Below are 20,155 nucleotides of genomic sequence, written 5' to 3' on the forward strand. Positions count from 1 at the left end.
ATCTCATTCAAGGATTGAGTTAAAGCGGTGGCTTCACTACTAGTTGATACCTCGTTTACGGTCCTCGGACGGTTGACTCTTCGCCTCATATGTTGATTGGATTCGGCTAAGTCAATAATAAGTTGCCATGCCTCCTCCGCGGTTTTATATTTGGACAAAGAACCATTGCTAGAAGTGTCCAAGAGGGTTCTATCTTGCTCTCGCATCCCTTGACATATGTATCCAAGCAATACTTGAGTGTCAAGCATGTGATTAGGGCACGCATCTAGTAGTTTGCGAAACCGTTCCCAATACTCATATAGTGGTTCCGTCTCACCTTGCACAATACAAGACATTTCTTTCCTTAGCCTATCCATCTTTTCCGGGGGTAAGAATTTGTCCAAGAATCCCCTTCTAAGTAGGTCCCAATCGGAGGTAACTTCACTAGAGAGAGTGTAGAACCATTCTTTGGCCTTGTCCTCAAGAGAGAAAGGGAAAGCAAACAACCATATAGCAACTTCATCGGACCCTTCCCATCTAGTAGTTGAGCATATGCGGTGGAAGTCCTTGAGATGTCGAATAGGGTCTTGTGCGGGAAGCCCATGAAACTTGGGTAGGAGGTTGATCAAAGCGGTCTTCAATTCAAAATTCGCATTCAAATTGGGGTGAGTTACATGAAGGGGTTGAAGGACATAATCCGGTGCACCCGCTTCCTTGATGGTAACTCTCCTTGGAGCATCCATGGTATTAGTACCTAAAACAAAAGAAGAGTTGTTAGTGAGATTGATGGGAGTATGATTAATGCCTTCTTTGAGTGACGGTTCAATGTTCACTTGTAGTAAGGTGGTTGAGGTGGTGAAAACCTCTTCACCCTTTCCAAATCTAAGCCGCCTCCGAGCTTGCCTAATGTGAAACAAAGTTCGTTCTATTTCCGGATCAAAAGGGGCTAAGCTCAGATTCGGTTGTGAACGCGTCAGGCAATGAAGGGGAAATGGAATTCATTGTAACGATGAAAAGTTAATCAATTGAGCAATTTACAATGAAGTGCAACTATGTACATATATACACACTTAATCCAAAACAATAACATGGCACACTAAGCAAGTTCCCCGGCAACGGCGCCATTTTGACAAATAGATTTTTTGCCGGTATAGAAATTATCAATTGATCAATCGTAGTATAGTCTAAACCGACGCAAATCCTTCATCAAACAAATCTACAATCTATATCCGAGAGTACTAGTCTCCCGAGTCGTTCTCCCTTGGAATTGCCAAAGTGTGCATCTTATTGATTTAGTAAGCTTTGTTGGAATTCTTTGAAGGTTTTAGCAAAGCAATGAGAAACAAACAATCAATTATCAAAAGACTTGGCTTAGGGTTGGCGTTGGAAATCCTATCCTTATAGTCCATTCAATGTTGACAACAATTAGGCCTTGCTCCATTTAGTTATCCCCTAGGTATAGAGGAAGGTCAAATGAAAGTAATTAACTTGAGTCACAAGTCCTAGCTTCACCTTATGGGAATCTAGCTTTAGTGCACTCCAAGCCAACTAGCAATCCCTAATTCCAAATCAACTATTAATACACTATTCAACTTCTTCCAAAGACCAAACCCTATGCCAAGTGTGAGAATTCTACTCCATAGCTAGTGTTGTCATTTTATCAAACATGTGATGAGCAAGAAGGAGAGTCATAGTAAAATGAGAAGAAAAGTCAAATTGAAAGTATTGCAACACAAAGATCTAACAACAAGTCTCAAAGAGTAGCAATGAAGATCCAAAATAGAGATGAAATCCAAAATTACAAAGTTGAATTCTAGATCTATGAGAATTGATCAATTGCATCTACTACTTGAAATTGGAGAAGAAAATCTATGACATGAACAAAGTGGAGTGAGAATTGTAGTGGATCTCACCAAAAAGTCATTGAGAATTCAGAAATTAGATGAGGATGAACCCTAGTGAAGCTTGAAATCTCCCTCTTCTTCTCCCAAAAAGTGTAACTAACTCTCTCTTAGCCAAAAAAAAAAGGAAAAATATCTAGATCTAGAAGAAATGAACTAAAAGTCCCCTTAACCCTTGCTCCTTTGGTCTTCTTAAGCTTTTCCCGCCAAGGTGCTTCTCCAAAAGTGGGATCCTTAACTGCCTCCACGCCTAAGTCACGTGACTTCATTAAAAATTCATTTTCGCAAATCGGCGCGCACGCGCAAGGTACGCGCACGCGCCGTTGAGACGTCTTGTAATGTGCGCGGAGGCGTGATGTACGCGTGCGCGCCCATGAAGATCCTGGCTTAGCCGCTTCTCAAACCGGCTCGTGGCTTGGCTCTTGGCTTTGGCTTCACGTTGCCCTATCCGCGCGGGCGCGCAAGGTGCGCGCACGCGCCCATGCGGAAATTTCCAAAGCTTAATCCTCATGCTTCCTTCTCTCTTTCGGTCCATTCCTACTCTATATCCTGAAACCACTTAACACACAAGTCACGGCATCGAATGGCATCAAGAGAAGATTAGAAATGTATCTATTTTAGTGCAAAATAAGCATGTTTTCATTCATGAGGCAAAACTAGGAAAGGAATGCAAAATCTTGTATTTACATATAGAAAGTGTGTGGAATCATTGATAAAACCCCTGAAATCAGCACAAGATAGACCCTCAAATTGGGGTTTGTCACTATGGCAAGCTGTATGTTGGTGGATCACCGTTGTCAATGGCTACCATCCATCCTATCAGTGAAAATGGTCCAAATGCGCTGTCACCGTACGGCTAATCATCTGTCGGTTCTCACTCATGTTGGAATAGGATCCATTGATCCTTTTGTGTCTGTCACTACGCCCAGCACTCATGAGTTTGAAGCTCATCACAGTCACCCCTTCCCAGATCCTACTTGGAATACTGATGAGCGGATAATTTATACGCTTTTTGGCATTATTTTTAGTATGGTTTTAGTAGAATCTAGTTACTTTTAGGGATGTTTTATTAGTTTTTATGTTAAATTCACATTTCTGGACTTTACTATGAGTTTGTGTGTTTTTCTGTGATTTCAGGTATTTTCTGGCTGAAATTGAGGGACTTGAGCAAAAATCAGATTCAGAGGTTGAAGAAGGACTGCTGATGCTGTTGGATTCTGACCTCCCTGCACTCAAAATGGATTTTCTGGAGCTACAGAACTCAAACTGGCGCGCTTCCAATTGCGTTGGAAAGTAGACATCCAGGGCTTTCCAGCAATATATAATAGTCCATACTTTGCCCAAGTTTAGACGACGCAAACTGGCGTTCAACGCCAACTCTCTGCCTAATTCTGGCATCCAGTGCCAGAAACAAGTTGCAAAGTGGAGTTCAACGCCCAAACTGGCACAAAAGCTGGTGTTCAACTCCAAGAATGACCTCTCCATATGTAGACTTCAAGCTCAGCTCAAGCACACACCAAGTGGGCCCCGGAAGTGGATTTATGCATCAATTACTTACTTCTGTAAACCCTAGTAGCTAGTTTATTATAAATAGGACTTTTTACTATTGTATTAGACATCCTGGATCCTGGATTGTATTTTTGATCCTGTGATCATGTTTTGGGGGCTGGCCATTCGGCCATGCTTGGACCTTCATCACTTATGTATTTTCAAACGGTAGAGTTTCTGCACTCCATAGATTAAGGTGTGGAGCTCTGCTGTTCCTCAAAGATTAGTGCAAAGTACTACTGTTTTCTATTCAATTCAACTTATTCCGCTTCTAAGATATTCATTCGTACTTCAACCTGAATGTGATGAACGTGACAATCATCATCATTCCCTATGAACACGTGCTTGACAACCACTTCCGTTCTACCTTAGATTGAATGAGTATCTCTTGGATCTCTTAATCAGAATCTTCTTGGTATAAGCTAGATTGATGGCGGCATTCATGAGAGTCCGGAAAGTCTAAACCTTGTCTGTGGTATTCCGAGTAGGACTCTGGGATTGAATGACTGTGACGAACTTCAAACTCGCGATTGCTGGGCATAGTGACAGACACAAAAGGAGGGTGAATCCTATTCCAGCATGATCGAGAACCTCAGATGATTAGCCGTGCTGTGATAGAGCATTTGGACCATTTTCACAAGAGGATGGGATGTAGCCATTGACAACGGTGATGCCCTTACATAAAGCCAGCCATAGAAAGGAGTAAGACTGATTGGATGAAGACAGCAGGAAAGCAGAGGTTCAGAGGAACGAAAGCATCTCTATGCGCTTATCTGAAATTCTCACCAATGATTTTTATAAGTATTTCTATCCTTCTTTTATTATTTAATTTTTGAAAACTCCATAATTATTTTATATCCGCCTGACTGAGATTTACAAGGTGACCATAGCTTGCTTTATACCAACAATCTCCGTAGGATCGACCCTTACTCACGTAAGGTTTATTACTTGGACGACCCAGTGCACTTGCTGGTTAGTTGTATCGAAGTTGTGACAAATTATAAATTGAGATTAGAGCACCAAGTTTTTGGAGCCATTACCAGAGATCACAATTTTGTGCACGAAATACCACAGACAAGGTTTAGACTTTCTGGATCTCAGGAATGGCCGCCAATAATTCTAGCCTATACCACGAAGATTCTAATCTTAGATTAGAAACCCAAGAGATATGCACTCAAGCTATTGCAGTTAGAACGGAGGTAGTTGTCAGGCACGCGTTCATAGGTGAGAATAATGATGAGTATCACGGATCATCACATTCATCAGGTTGAAATGCGAGTGAATATCTTAGAATAGAAATAAGCGTGATAGAATGAAAAACAGTAGTAATTGCATTAATTCATCGAGACACAGTAGAGCTCCTACTCCCAACCATGGGGTTTAGAGACTCATGCCATAGAGAATACAATATAAAACGTGTAAAGTGTCATGAGGTGTGTAAATACAATAGCAAAAGGTCCTATTTATAGAAAACTAGTAGCCTAGGGTTTACAGAAATGAGTAAATGATGCAGAATCCACTTCCGGGCCCACTTGGTGTGTGCTTGGGCTGAGCATTGAAGCTTTCATGTGTAGAGACTTTTCTTGGAGTTAAACGCCAGCTTTTGTGCCAGTTCTGGCGTTTTGACGCCAGAATTTTTGTGCTGACTTGGAACGCCAGTTTGGGCCATCAAATCTTGGGCAAAGTATAGACTATTATATATTGTTGGAAAACCCAGGATGTCTACTTTCCAACGCAATTGAGAGCGCGCCAATTGGGCTTCTGTAGCTCCAGAAAATCCACTTCGAGTACAGGGAGGTCAGAATCCAATAGCATCTGCAGTCCTTTTTCAGCCTCTGAATCAGATTTTTGCTCAGGTCCCTCAATTCCTGCCAGAAAATACCTTAAATCATAGAAAAACACACAAACTCATAGTAAAGTCTAGAATTGTGATTTGTATTTAAAAACTAATAAAAATATAATAAAAACTAACTAAAACATACTAAAAACTACCTAAAAACAATGCCAAAAAGCGTATAAATTATCCGCTCATCAGGCACCATAGGATTTGTAGTAATAGGATCAGGAAAAAAATTATAAGTTAGTGTCACCTGACCCTGAGGAGAGGGTTAGTTTTCCTCCTTTGACTCAAGAAGAACGTCCCTTTTTCTATGCTTATGACTATTTCCTTAGTCAATTGAATACTACCATTCCTTTTACCCCTTTTGAGACCGAGTTGTTGTGGTCCTGCAATGTAGTTCCTTCTCAGCTCCACCCAAACTCTTGGGGCTTCATAAAAATCTTCCAATTATTGTGTCAGGAACTGGATATCCGACCTATCCAAACTCTTTTTCTTTATCTTTTTGTGTTGACGAAGCTTGGGGCAGCTAAGAAGAAAGCTTCCTGGGTTTCTTTCTGAGCCACCCAAAGGAAAGAAAGTGTTCTCTATGTATGATGAGTGATAACGAGAATTTATCGTAGATCTAGATTTTCACAAAAAAAGAATTCCATCGTTGAAAGTATAGTCTAAACCAACAATTAATTCCCAAATCAAATGTTCTAAATTCAAATTATAATAACCGAGATCGAGAGTAATTCAACCTCGGGTCGTCTTCCATAGGAGTTGCAATGAAGTTTAAAAAATTATTGGCTATGAAGGAGAGCATGGGGGATTGGGAATGAAAGCAATAGAGAGCAAGAGATGTAAATAGCAAGAAAGCATGTAAACATACAAGGAATGTAAATGGAAACTCTTGGCAAGAATTGGGTAATCTAGGCTTCCTATCCTAGTTGTGGACCACAAACATGGCAATTGTGTGGAAGCAATATAAACTAGTCAATCCTCCTTAAGAATTGGTCAAAAGGTGTAATTGATTTCAATCCATAAGTCCTAGTCAACTCACTAATTACTTAGTGAAAGACTAGCGTCAATGGAAACCAAATCAATTAACCATTCTCACACAATGCGGAATGGACATCCACAACTCAATTCCACCCAAACATCCAATTTCTCAACCAAGAGTGTGAAAATTAAACATGCAAGAAATTAAACATCAAAGCAAATAAAAGTCAACACAATAAAAGTCAAATCAATTAAATGCAAGTAAAGGAAACTTAAAATGCAACAAACCTCTTGGCAAGTAATTGAAGGCTAAGGCTACCTATCCTAGTCGTTGACCACAAACATATGATGATTATGAAGAGTTAATCCTACTTAGTCAACCTTACATCGAAGATAAGTCAAATAGGCGTAGTTAATTTCAATCCCTAAGTCCTATGTCAACACTAAGGGGTCACATAGAGTCAAGGGAAACCAAATCAACAAAGTACTCTAATATATCAAACAATAATGGATATCAATGACTCAAGAATCACCAAAGTCATCAAACTCAAGCCAAGAGTGGAGAAAAACTAAGTAAAAGCTAAGCTAAGCATTTTATCAAACACTTGGTGTGCATGAGAATAAAATAATATTAAAATACATTAAAGTAAATTCTAAAGCTACCAAAGCAAGAAAATAACAATAACAACTAAAGAAAGCAAAAAATGACAAGGAAACATAAATTTGCATTAATTGAAAGTAAAATGTAACAAGAATGTCATAAAACATAAATTAACAAAATAAAGTAAATAACAAGAGAAATGAAGAACAAGAAGCAATAACAATAAATAACAAGAAAAAGTAAATAGAAACAAGAATTAATAGTAGAAATTATAAGAAATTAAACTAAAGAACCCTAATTCTAGAGAGAGAGGGCGAGCTTCTCTCTCTAGAAACTAAGAGAAAACATCATAAAAACTAAACCTAATTGAACTAGGTGCTATACTATTCACGTCATCCAATCACAATTTCTATCTATAAAATATATACTAAGAAAAATATGCAAAACGCAATAGATTTAAACTATGAATAGTCTAAGACATATATACTAGAAGGAAATGCAATGCAATAATAAAAATCACTCCAAATATATACAAGAAACCTACTAAAAAAAGTAAAAATAAAGTACAAGGTGTTTGGGAAAAGGAAGTTTACACGCCAAAATGGCAAATCCTCCCTCACACTTAAGCGTTGCACAGTCCTCCGTGCACAAACAAAATCTGGGAAGAATGTCTCTCAAGAGCTCCACCTTCGATTGGCGAATGTGGGGGCTTGGGTTGAGATTGCCAAGTCCATGTATGCTCGGCATCTCCCTCCTCAGTGTCCTCCTCCTCCCCCGGCTCCTTGCCTTTATGTCTCATCCTCAAAAAGAAGAGCAAAGTATAGTTAGGACTCATAGGGCAAGTAGCACAAATAGGTAAAGGAGAGAGTAAATAAGCATCTAATTGAGGAATTTTGCATAGCGGCATGGAATACACACGACGGCTGGCTAACGTGGCCTCCACACAATGAAAAAGTAAGCATGAGTTCCTCAACTAAATGGCCTAAGAAGCAAGCAATAAATGAGCATCAATCAAACACAAGCAAACTTAGACAATTGCAACAAGAGTGAATTGAATAAAGAATATTGGATGTTGAAATTGTGCAAGTGAAAGCTCAAGAGTGATATAAAATAGAACAATAAACAACACCCGATCCATTAATGAAAAGGAAACTACTTATTCATCATGAAACACAAGGAAAAAGTCACATGGTATAGGTACTTGTTACAAAAAGTGATACACTTGATAGAAATCAAGTTAAGTCACTCAAACAAATGCAAAGCATTAAAAAGAAACAAGTATCGGACATGTGATCCATATGATATGAAAATCAAGATGAACAAGTAAATTCAACTCAATTCATCAAAGTGAAAGTGCACAATTCAAGATGCCTAAAAAGGATAAAGTTTAATGCATATGGTAGCTACAACATATGAATCAAACTCACAATTTATCTAGACATTTAAACAAGGCTTTTAATGCTCAGTGCACATATTTATCAAACTTGAAACCAAATTCAAGCAAGAAGCAACCCAATCAATGTTAAACAAACACTTGCAACTTATTTATTTGTCAAACAACTAAACTAAAGCTAACATAATTACCAAAATAAAAACAGAATGCAAACAAAATGAACAAGAACAAGTAGAAAATAGGGTGAAAGAGAAGAAGAAGAGAGGAGAGAAGAGAAGAAGAGAAGAAAAGAGACATAGTGAGAAAACAGGGGCGTGCGCACACACACTACGCAAAGCAAGGGAGGTGTGCGAGCGCACACTCTATGCGAGCACTCTGGGCAGAAGAGGGATCAAGACGTGTGCGTGCGCACGGGGCTGTGCGCATGCACAGAAGTTTTTTTTATTTTTTTGTTTTTTTATTTTTTGCTTTTTTTTTTGGAAGGATCATGTGTGCGTGAGCACACAGGTCCGTACACGCACACAAGAGCGTAAGGGCAGGGGTTCACACGCAGGCCGTGCCAATGCTCCCACCAGAGTGGTTGCAAGTTGGCGTGTGGACGCACACGTCTGTGCGTCCGCACAAAGAGTGCGAAAAAGGATATGTGTGCGTACGCACGAGTGGGTGCGCACGCACAGGTCGCAGGAAGTAGGGGAACACGCGTGTACAAGGCGTGCTGGTGCTGCGAGCAGAGAGCAAAATCATGCATGTACGTGCGCACAGGTCGGTGCGCGTGCACAGAAAGCAGAAAATAGCTGTTTTGTGTGCACGCACAAGTACGTGCATATGCACAGATGTCCTGTTTTGCAAAAATTTTTCTTCAAAATTCTAAGGTACCAAGCCTTAGTTCAATCAAAACTCAACACCAAGACATGCAAGAACCCATAAATTCATGATCCAAACCAAAACTAACTTACAAATCTCAAAATTAAACTAATTCTAAGCTAACCAAAACAAGCAAACATGCAACAAAGCCAAAATATATGCAAAAAGAGAAGAGTAGGAGTGATGTTACCAAGCACTTTTATTTAATGTCTTTAAGTTAGACAATTGGAAGAGCCCTTGCTATGGTGGTTTATGCTTGACCTTCCCACCAAATGCTTGATGTCCAATGTCCTATGGGATCCCAATCCTAACCATCAATAAAGACAACCAACAAGCAAGCTATTTACATATTAACATATTTACAATAGCCCATAACTTACACCATTGCAACTCTCCGGCAACGGAGCCAAATTTGATAACAAAAATTTATTGTTGATCTAGATTTTCATAAAAATAGAATTTCATCGTTGAAAGTATAGTCTAAACCAACAATTAATTCCCAAATCAAATGATATAAATTCAAATTATAATAACCGAGATCGAGAGTAATTCAACCTCGGGTCGTCTTCCCTAGGAGTTACAATGAAGTGTAAAATTATTGGCTATGAAGGAGAGCATGGGGGATTGGGAGTGAAAGCAAGAGAGAGCAAGAGATGTAAATAGCAAGAAAGCAAGTAAACATGCAAGGAATGTAAATGGAAACTCTTGGCAAGAATTGGATAATCTAGGCTTCCTATCCTAGTTGTGGACCACAAACATGGCAATTGTGTAGAAGCAATACAAACTAGTCAATCCTCCATGAGAATTAGTCAAAAGGTGTAATTGATCTCAATCCATAAGTCCTAGTCAACTCACTAATTACTTAGTGAAAGACTAGCGTCAATGGAAACCAAATCAATTAACCATTCTCACACAATGCGAAATGGACATCCACAACTCAATTCTACCCAAACATCCAATTTCTCAACCAAGAGTGTGAAAATTAAACATGCAAGAAATTAAACATCAAAGCAAATAAAAGTCAACGCAATAAAAGTCAAAGCAATTAAATGCAAGTAAAGGAAACTTAAAATGTAAGAAACGTCTTGGCAAGTAATTGAAGGCTAAGGCTACCTATCCTAGTCATTGACCACAAACATATGATGATTATGAAGAGTTAATCCTACTTAGTCAACCTTACATCGAAGATAAGTCAAATAGGCGTAGTTAATTTCAATCCCTAAGTCCTATGTCAACAGTAAGGGGTCACATAGAGTCAAGGGAAACAAAATCAACTAACTACTCTAATATATCAAATAAGAATGGACATCAATAACTCAAGGATCACCAAAGTCATCAAATTCAAGCCAAGAGTGGAGAAAAACTAAGTAAAAACTAAGCCAAGCATTTTATCAAACACTTGATGTGCATGAGAATAAAATAATATTAAAATACATTAAAGTAAATTCTAAAGCTACCAAAGCAAGAAAATAACAATAACAACTAAAGAAAGCAATAAATGACATGGAAACATAAATTTGCATTAATTGAAAGTAAAATGTAACAAGAATGTCATAAAACATAAATTGACAAAATAAAGTAAATAACAAGAGAAATGAAGAAGAACAAGAAGAAATAACAATAAATGACGAGGAAAAGTAAATTGAAACAAGAATTATAAGTAGAAATTATAAGAAATTAAACTAAAGAACCCTAATTCTAGAGAGAGGAGGGAGCTTCTCTCTCTAGAAACTAAGAGAAAACATCATAAAAACTAAACCTAATTGCCCCCCTTCATCCTTCTTCAATTTGGCCTTAAATAGCTTCAAAAAATGAGTTGGATTGGATTTTGGGGACCAAAAATTGCTGCCAGCGAGTTGCAATTAATGAGTTCACGTGCAGGGACCTGTGCGGACGCATAGATGTGTGTCTTCGCACACGTGCTGAATCCTGACTTGTACGTATGCACACCTAGACTTATGTCCACTATAGTAAATTGTATATTATTTTGAAGCCCCGGACGTTAGCTTTCCAATGCCACTGGAACTGCCTCATTTGGACCTCTGTAGCTCAAGTTATGACCAATTTAGTACAGAGAGGTCAGGGCTGGCAACTTTCCAAATCCTTCATTTCTTGAATTATTCCCTTTTGCATGCTCTTTTCCTCACTTCTTCAACCCATAGTTGCCTTGGAAACCTGAACATCACTTAACAAATACATCAAGGTACCAAATGGGATTAAAGTGAATAAAATTGACTAAATTAATCACAAAAGAGCATGTTTTCACTTTTAAGCACAATTTAGGAAGAAATCTCAAAAGCATGCTATTTAGGTGAATAAATGTGGGTTTATGTGATGGAATCCACTCAAATCAAACTAAAATATATCGTAAAATATGGATTCATCAATGAGTCCTTTAGGGATTTTAGGAACTACTATTTCAAGGTCCGGGCTGTTGAGGGTATTCATCCTTTTTTTCTTAGATGAGAACAATGAGCCCACCTTCCCATTATGCTGGCAAAAGAATGTAGTAGTAGCTGGGTATTCTTGAGAAAGTCTGGATGAGGTCGAGCAGGCCTTTGTGAATGTATTAGAGGAGAATTGGGACGAGCCCCCTCATCTCGACACGAAGAAGTTCCTAGGAGATCCTTCCCTTCTTCGTGCTGAATTGGGTAGTGGCCGACTTCTTTGTAGTCTTATTTTGTGGTTGAATTTTGCCTCTTTCTGTTTGTGACTTCTTTTCTTGGTTTCTGTTTTGCAGAGATGGTGAAATCCATGGACTCCATGAAACACTTCCGTCAGGCTAAGAAAGCAATGGCTACTCAAAACATCTCGGCGAAGGCTTCTGGAGAAGGATCTACCCAAGTTCCTCCAAAGAGACCGACCTCGGACACTTCTGGGCCGAGGATAATCATCCCGACTCCTCAGGTTCGTGTGGTTCCTTCTGCTCCTCTTCTACTGCTGGTCCTCCTCCTAAAAAATAGAAGACTATGGATCCTTATGACTTGGATGCCCCTGATTTTGATGCTATGGGGTTTGTTGATAATCAAATTGCTCCTTATGGTCGATTTCCAATGGATGATGTGTCCATCCTTCATCACTTGAATTTTATTACCAGTAACAGTATTCGGATAGCCCATATGGGAGCAACTCTATTCCGTACTGTTCAGGGTTCCCCAGTCTATGCGACTAAGGATTTTCTGGAGGATGCTAAATCGGATTTTGATAGAATCAAAGGGGTGAAGGATGAGCTTGATGCTAGGGTAATTAAGCTGGAGTTGGATTTGGAGAAGGAAAAGTCCCGGGCTGCTGAGGCGGCTGCAAACTTGGTGGAGGAGATGGCGAAGAAACACAAGGAGAGTTACACCCGCACTTATGCCGAGGTGTTGGAGCTGAGGGAGAGGCTTGATTCTGCCCGTGGGGATTACGCCGATCTCCAGGGTCATCTTGTAGATACTGTGATGGTTGCTTATGAAAACTTTAAGGCGCAGGTCTGAGTTTTCGCTCCTGAACTGGACCTCACTCTCTTCAGCCTGGACAATGTGGTGGAGGATGGCAAGATGGTGCCTGCTCCGAATGATGAAGATGACGGGCCTCCTCCTGCACCGCTAGCCAAAGCTTCTGCAGCCACGACTTCTTCAACTCCTTCTACTGAGGTCGACCATTCCGAACCTGATTCTGATTGTCAAATTCTTAATCGGGAGGATGGAACTGTGGACGCCACCCCTATGAAGATCATTCCTCCTTCTTTAGCCACCGATGCTACTACTGGGGAAACTTTGAACCCCTTATGATTTCTTTGTATTATCTGTACAGCCCGATTTGTGGGCTTTTGAACTCTGTTTTTTGTAACTTGTCTATGGTTTGGCTCTCTTGACTTTTAGTTGCTTCTATGCAACATTTTAAGTAGAAAAACAAAATACTTTGAACTCTTGAGGCCCTCTTTCAGGTCGCCTTCTGAGTCTTTAATAATAGCTGTGTTTCTTTTGATATGTTGATCGTTCTTTTGCAACCTTTGCAAATTTTTATAGAGAGTTGGTACTTCTGCTTGTCCGACCTCTTTTGATCATTTCTGGTTTTGTCCACTCTCTGCTTTGGTCGAGGTGATCCTTAGGGATAATTTGTCAGACAACTTTTTTAGTGTTCTCGTAGAACCTTAGTTAGTCTGAACAATTTTGATAGCCTTGTCGTGGAGTTGTGGCTTTTTGGGCAAAGCTGTGTCCCTTTTAGTGCATGCTTTTCGTTGGTCCGACTTTTCTTATCGATCCTTCCTAAGTTATTTTTAGTAATCCATTTTTAGTCAGACCTCGTCAGGCCACTTTTTATGGATTACTTTTTATAACTTTTTGCATTGATCGGTTTGGTCCGACTTCTTCTTTGTCGGTCCTTCTTAAGTTATTTTTAGTAGTCCATTTTAGTCAGACCTCGTCAGGCCACTTTTTATGGATTACTTTTTATAACTTTTTGCTTTGGTCATTTTGTCCGACTTCTTTGTCAGTCATTCTTAAGTTATTTTTAGCAGTCCATTTTTAGTCAGACCTCGTCAGGCCGCTTTTTATGGATTACTTTTTATAACTTCTTGCATTAATATGTTTTTATTGCTTTCACCTTGCGGACTTCTTTGTGATCGGACAATGAATTTGGTTTTCACCTTGCCGACTTTGTCATGATCGGGCGATGAATTTAGTATTCATCTTGCCGACCTTGTCGTGATCGGGCGATGAATTTGGTATTCATCTTGCCGACCTTGTCGTAATCGGGCGATGAATTATTGCACTCAGATTAATGTGTCTTGGTAGGAAACTTTTTAAGGAATCTGAAAAACTTTATTCAAGTAGGAAATATAAAATAGACTAGAATATATACATATAAGTTCTTACCCTTCTAAGTCGGGCAATAATGTAGATCTTGGCCTGGCGCCTCGTTAAAAAACCTTTTCAAGAAAAAGAGCGCACCTTGACCTAAGATCTTTATCACTTATAGTACCTTCTTAGGTTACAGGCATGCCATAACCTTGGTAGCTCTCGCCCCTCGAGGTCGGACACCTTGTAGTAGTCTTTTCCCAGTACCTCTATAACTCGGTAAGGCCCTTTCCAGTTAGCTGCTAGCTTCCCTTCTCCTGATCGTCCTGCTCCGATGTCATTTCGGATTAGGATGAGATCGTTGATGGCGAAACTTTGCTGGACTACCTTCTGGTTGTACCTTGAAGCCATTCGACGCTTTAATGCTTCTTCTCTAATCTGAGCTCTTTCTCAGACCTCAGATAGTAGGTCGAGTTCTTCCCTTTGATTTTGGGAGTTGATCTCTTCATTATAGAGGATCATTCTGGGGGATCCTTCCTCTATCTCCACTGGGATCATTGCCTCCATTCCGTAAGCAAGTCGGAAGGGTGATTCTTCAGTGGTGGAGTACGAAGTTGTCCAATATGCCCATAGGACTTGTGGGAGCTCTTCGGCCCAAGCTTCCTTTGCACCCTGTAGTCTCCGTTTTAACCCGGCTAGTATGACTTTGTTGGCAGCTTCTGCCTGTCCGTTAGCTTGTGTGTGTTCTACGGATGTGAATTGGTGCTTTATTTTCAAGTCGGCTACCAAGTTCCTGAAACCTGTATCAGTAAATTGAGTGCCATTATCTGTGGTGATGGAGTAAGGGACCCCAAACCTTGTAATAATGTTCCTGTATAGAAATTTTCGACTTCTTTGAGTGGTGGCATTGGCTAGGGGCTCTGCCTCAATCCATTTTGTGAAATAGTCTGCCCCTACAATGAGGAACTTGACTTGTCCTGATCCTTGGGGAAAAGGTCCTAGGAGGTCTAGCCCCCATTTGCGAACGGCCAGGGTGACGTTACACTGATGAGCTCTTCTAGTGGAGCGATGTGGAAGTTAGCATGCTTCTGACATGGTGGGCATGTCTTGACGAACTCTATCGCTTCTTTGTGTAAGGTTAGCCAGAAAAATCCAACTCAGATGCCCATTTCTGGCGTTAAACGCCAGCCAGATGCCCATTTCTGGCGTTTAACGCCAGCCCGATGTCAAACAGACCTTTCTGGCATTAAACACCCAGAGTGCTGCCCATTCTGGCGTTTAATCCCCAGAATGCTGCCAGGCTGGGCGTTAAACGCCCATTCTGCTATCCTTACTGGCGTTTAAACGCCAGTAAGCCTGTCTTCCAGGGTGTGCTATTTTTTATGCTGTTTTTCATTCTGTTTTTTATTTTTCAGCTATTTTTGTGACTTCCATGATCATCAACCTAAGGAAAACATAAAATAACAATGTAAAATAAATAAATATAATTAAATAAAATTGGGTTGCCTCCCAACAAGCGCTTGTTTAATGTCAATAGCTTGACAGTGAGCTCTTAGAGAGCTTTATAGAGACTCAGAGCTTGATGTTGGCCTCCCAACACCAAACTTAGAAGTTAAGTGTGGGGGCTCTATTTGACTCTGTATTGAGAGAAGCTTTTCATGCTTCCTCTCCATGCTTGCAGATGAAGATCATTGAGCCTTAAACACAAGGTACTCCTCATTCAATTGAAGGACTAACTCTCCTCTGTCCACATCAATCACAGCTTTTGCTGTGGCTAGGAAGGATCTTCCAAGGATGATGAATTCATTTTTATCCTTCCCAGTGTCTAGGATTATGAAATCAGCAGGGATGTACAGCCCTTCAACCTTCACCAAGACATCCTCTACAAGTCCATAAGCCTATTTTCTTGAATTGTCTGCCATCTCTAGTGAGATTCTTGTAGCTTGCACCTTAAAAATACCTAGTTTCTCCATTACAGAGAGTGGCATGAGGTTTATCCCTGACCCCAGGTCACACAGAGCCTTCTCAAAGGTTATAGTGCCTATGGTACAAGGTATTAAGAACTTTCCAGGATCCTGTTTCTTCTGAGGTAATTTCAGTTGAACCAGATCATTTAGTTCATTGATGAGCAATGTGGGTTCATCCTCCCATGTCTCATTACCAATTAACTTGGCATTCAGCTTCATGATTGCTCCTAGATATTGAGCAACTTGCTCTTCAACAATATCTTCATCCTCTTCAGAGGAAGAATACTCATCAGAACTCATGAATGGCAACAGTAAGTTTAGTGGAATCTCTATGGTCTCTATATGAGCCTCAGATTCCTTTGGTTCCTCAATAAGGAACTCCTTAGTGGCTAGTAGACATCCATTGAGGTCTTCCTCATTGGAAATCACTGTCTTTTCTTCCTCTCCAAGTTCGGCCATGTTGGTTATGTAGATGGCCTTGCACTCTCTCTTTGGATTCTCTTCTGTATTGCTTGGAAGAGTACTTGGAGGAGTTTCGGCCACTCTTTTACTCAGTTGTCCCACTTGTGCCTCCAAATTTCTAATGGAGGACCTTGCTTCAGTCATAAAACTGAGAGTGGTCTTAGAAAGATCAGAGACTATAGTTGCTAAGTTAGAGTGGCTCTTCTTAGAATTCTCTGTATGTTGCTGAGAAGATGATGGAAAAGGTTTGCTATTGCCAAACCTATTTCTCCCACCATTATTGTTATTGAAGCTTTGATTAGGCTTCTGTTGATCCTTCCATGAGACATTTGGATGTTCCTCCATGAAGGATTATAGGTGTTTCCATAGGATTCTCCCATGTAACTCACCTCTTCCATTACAGGATTCTCAGGGTCATAGGCTTCTTCTTCAGAGGAAGCTTCCTTAGTACTGCCTGTTGCAGCTTGCATTCCAGACAGACTCTGAGAAATATATTGACTTTCTGAGTCAATATTTTGTTCTGAGCTAATATTGCATTCAGAGTATCAATCTCAAGAACTCCTTTCTTTTGAGTTGTCCCATTATTTACAGGATTCCTTTCAGAAGTGTACATGAACTGGTTATTTGCAACCATTTCAATAAGTTCCTGGGCTTCTGCAGGCGTCTTCTTCAGATGAAGAGATCTTCCAGCAGAGTGGTCCAATGACATCTTGGACAATTCAAACAGACCATCATAGAATATACATATGATGCTCCATTCTGAAAACATGTCAGAAGGACACCTTCTGGTCAATTGCTTGTATCTTTCCCAAGCTTCATAGAGGGATTCACCTTCCTTCTGTCTGAAGGTTTAGACTTTCAGTCTAAGCTTGCTCAATTTCTGAGGTGGAAAGAATTTGGCCAAGAAAGCATTGACCAACTTTTCCCAAGAGTTCAGGCTATCTTTAGGTTGTGAGTCCAACCATATCCTGGCTCTGTCTCTTACAGCAAAGGGAAAAAGCATATGTCTGCAGACCTCAGGATTAACCCCATTGGTCTTAATAGTGTTACAGATTTGTAAGAATTCAGCTAAGAACTGATGAGGATCTTCTAATGGAAGTCCATGAAACTTGCAATTCTGTTGCATTAGAGAAACTAATTGAGACTTAAGCTCAAAGTTGTTTGCTCCAATTGCAGGAATTGAGATGCTACTTCCACAGAAGTCAGAAGAGGGTGCAATAAAGTCACCAAGCATCTTCCTTATATCTCTACCATTGTTGTTGGGTTCGGCCATCTCTTCTTCTTTTTCGAAAATTTCTGTAAGGTCCTCTCCAGAGTGTTGTGCTTTAGCTTCTCTTAGCTTCCTCTTTAGAGTCCTTTCAGGTTCTGGATCAGCTTCAACAAGAATGTTCTTATCCTTGTTCCTGCTCATATGAAGAAGAAGAGAACAGAAAAGAATAGGAATCCTCTATGTCACAGTATAGGGATTCCTTTATGTGAGTAGAAGAGAAGAGTAGAATGAAGAAGAGAGAAGCTGAATAATTCAAACACAGAGAGGGAGAGAGGGTTTGAATTATAAGAAGAATAGAAGTGTTAGTAAATAAATAAATAAATAGAAAGAGATGAGAGAGAGAGAGAGAATTTGAATTTTAAATTAAAATATAAGGAAAATATTTTTGTTTTTATTTTAATTATTGGTTAGTATTCAAAAATTAAGAGAAGAAATAAAATAAAATTTGAAAACTAAATGAATTAATTAAATAAAAAGAGATTTTTGAAAAAGTTGTTAGTGATTTTTGAAAATTGGAGAGAGAAAAGTAGTTAGGTGGTTTTGAAAAAGATATGATTGAAATAGAAAACTTTTAAAATCAAACAAAAAGTCAAGTAGTTAATTGAAAAAGATTTGAAAATCAATTTTGAAAAGATAAAAAGTTAGAAAAGATTTTGAAATTGATTTTGAAAATATATGATTGAAATTTATTTTGAAAAAGATTTGAAAAGGAAATTAAAAAGATTTGATTTTTGAAATTAAAGTTGATTACTTGACTAATAAGAAACTAAGAGATATGATTTTAGAATTTAAAGATTGATCCTTTCTTAATAGGCAAGTAACAACTTGAAAATTTTTGAATCTAAACATTAAATGTTAGCATTAATTTCGAAAATTATGAGATAAAAATAAGAAAAAGATTTTGAAAATCAATTTTTGAAATTTTCGAAAAACATAAAAGAAAAATGAAAAAGATTTGATTTTTTAAAAAATATTTGAAAAGATAGAATTTTTTTTTAAATTAAAAATTTGACTTGACTCATAAGAAACAATTAAATTTTTAAAACTTTTTGACTAAATCAATCAAAATTTCGAAATTTATGAGAAGAATAAGGGAAAGATATTATTTTTTATTTTTGAATTTTTAATGAGGAAAGAGAAAAACATCAAAATGAAACATGACATAAAAATTATGAATCAAAACAAGAAAATTATGCAAGAACACTTTGAATGTCAAGATGAATACCAAGAATACTTTGAAGATCATAATGAATACCAAGAATACTTTGAAGATCAAGAATATTTTTGAAAATTTTTAAGAAAAGAAAAACATACAAGACACCAAACTTAAAAAGTTTTAAACTTTAGACACTAATAATTCAAAAAAGCATATGAAAAACAAGAAAAGACACAAAACAAGAAAATTTAAAGATCAAATAAAGACAATCATCAAGAACAACTTGAAGATCAATGAAGAAACTCAATGCATGAATTTTTGAAAATTAAGGAAAGATTAAAGTATGCAATTGACACCAAACTTAAAATTTGACACTAGACTCAAACAAGAAACACTAAATTTTTGGTTTTTATGGTTTTATTAAATTTTTTTGTATTTTTCGAAAATTATTTGGAAAAACAGAAAATAAATAAATTCAAAATTTTTAATAGGAATTCCAGGAATCATGTAATGTTAGTCTAAAGCTTCGTTCGAAAAATTTAGACATGGCTTAATAGCCAGCCAAGCTTTATATGAAAGCTTCGTTCCAAAAGATTAGACATGGCCAAAGGCCAGCCAAGCTTCAGCAGAGCATTACATACAACAGCCAAATTGATGGGAATAAAAAAGCTCCTGTAATGAAGTGGAAACCTCGGTCCAAAAAAATTAGACATGGCTTTACAGCCAGCCAAGCTTCAACAGATCATAATGAAACTCTAGAATTCATTCTTAAGAATTCTGAAGAACAAAATAAAATTTTTGTATATATTTTTTTTGAATTTTTCAAAAATAAAAAGCTTAAAAATAAAATAAAATTACCTAATCTGAGCAACAAGATGAACAGTCAGTTGTCCAAACTCAAACAATCCCCGGCAACGGCGCCAAAAACTTGGTACGGGAAATCGTGATTATTCATTCCCTGGCTATAGTGCCAAAAACTTGGTGTGGGAGAATGTGATTTCAAGACTTCTTCACAATTCCGTGTAACTGACCAGCAAGTGCACTGGGTCGTCTAAGTAATAAACCTTACGTGAGTAAGGGTCGATCCCACGGGGACTGTCGGCTTGAAGCAAGCTATGGTCATCCTTGTAAATCTCAGTCAGGTGGATTCAAATGGCTATGAGGTTTTGATAATTAAAATATAAATAAAATATAAAATAAGATAGAGATACTCATGTAATTCATTGGTGGGAATTTCAGATAAGCGTATGGAGATGCTTTGTTGCTTCTGAACTTCTGCTTTCCTACTGCCTTCTTCCAACCAGGTGTTACCTCCTTCTATGGCAAGCTGTATGATCCTCTCGGATGAAAACAAATCCATATACATTGTCACCGCACAGCTAATCATCTGTCGGTTCTCACTAGCGTCGGAA

General features: G+C 38.6%; 1 non-coding gene across 1 annotated transcript; it reads left to right on the top strand.

Moving 5' to 3' along the window:
- The first annotated feature begins 17,084 nt into the window (after window positions 1-17,084).
- LOC112731146 (small nucleolar RNA R71) lies at window positions 17,085-17,188 on the top strand. Its single transcript, XR_003166937.1, has one exon. It is a non-coding gene; the product is annotated as a small nucleolar RNA R71 (small nucleolar RNA).
- The last annotated feature ends 2,967 nt before the right edge of the window (window positions 17,189-20,155 follow it).

Source organism: Arachis hypogaea, chromosome 12, assembly GCF_003086295.3.
Source record: "Arachis hypogaea cultivar Tifrunner chromosome 12, arahy.Tifrunner.gnm2.J5K5, whole genome shotgun sequence".
Taxonomy (NCBI): domain Eukaryota; kingdom Viridiplantae; phylum Streptophyta; class Magnoliopsida; order Fabales; family Fabaceae; genus Arachis; species Arachis hypogaea.